Source organism: Mandrillus leucophaeus, unplaced genomic scaffold (genome assembly GCF_000951045.1).
Source record: "Mandrillus leucophaeus isolate KB7577 unplaced genomic scaffold, Mleu.le_1.0 Scaffold96, whole genome shotgun sequence".
Lineage (NCBI taxonomy): Eukaryota > Metazoa > Chordata > Mammalia > Primates > Cercopithecidae > Mandrillus > Mandrillus leucophaeus.
The window spans coordinates 4,769,362-4,770,054 of record NW_012110474.1 but is presented as its reverse complement, the minus strand read 5'-3'; the positions used below and the strand labels follow the sequence as shown (position 1 = coordinate 4,770,054).

Below are 693 nucleotides of genomic sequence, written 5' to 3'. Positions count from 1 at the left end.
GGCAGGACAAGCGTTTAGAAAGTTTCTTCCACTCTTTGACCGAGTGTTGGTTGAAAGGAGTGCTGCTGAAACTGTAACCAAAGGAGGCATTATGCTTCCAGAAAAATCTCAAGGAAAAGTATTGCAAGCAACAGTAGTCGCTGTTGGATCGGGTTCTAAAGGAAAGGGTGGAGAGATTCAACCGGTTAACGTGAAAGTTGGAGATAAAGTTCTTCTGCCAGAGTATGGAGGCACCAAAGTAGTTCTAGATGACAAGGATTATTTCCTATTTAGAGATGGTGACATTCTTGGAAAGTACCTAGACTGAGATAAATCACTATTGAAATGGCATCAACATGAAGCTGCCCATTCCACTGAAGTTCTGAAATCTTTCATCATGTAAATAATTTCCATAGTTCTCTTTTATAATAAACTAATGACATCCAGTGTCTCCAAAATTATTTCCTTGTGCTGATATAAACATTTCCAAATAAAAATATGTAAATGAAAAAAAAAATTAATAGGGAAAGGAGTATCACTAATGCCTGTAATCCCAGTACTTTGGGAAGCCGAGGTGGGCAAATCACTTGAACCCAGGAGTTTGAGACCAGCCTGGCCAACATGGCAAAACCCCATCTCTACAAAAACTACAAATAAAGAGCTGGGCGTGGTGGCATGCGCTTGTGGTCCCACCTACTCGGGAGGTTGAGGTGG

At 41.0% G+C, this 693-nt stretch overlaps 1 pseudogene across 1 annotated transcript in view; it reads left to right on the top strand.

The window, feature by feature from the left end:
* LOC105532473 overlaps positions 1-419 on the top strand; it is a 19,450-nt pseudogene extending 19,031 nt beyond the window's left edge. The window contains exon 3 of the transcript XR_001004982.1: positions 6-419. The product of XR_001004982.1 is annotated as a 10 kDa heat shock protein, mitochondrial pseudogene (transcript). The remainder of the gene's footprint in view (positions 1-5) is intronic.
* Positions 420-693: the final 274 nt, after the last annotated feature.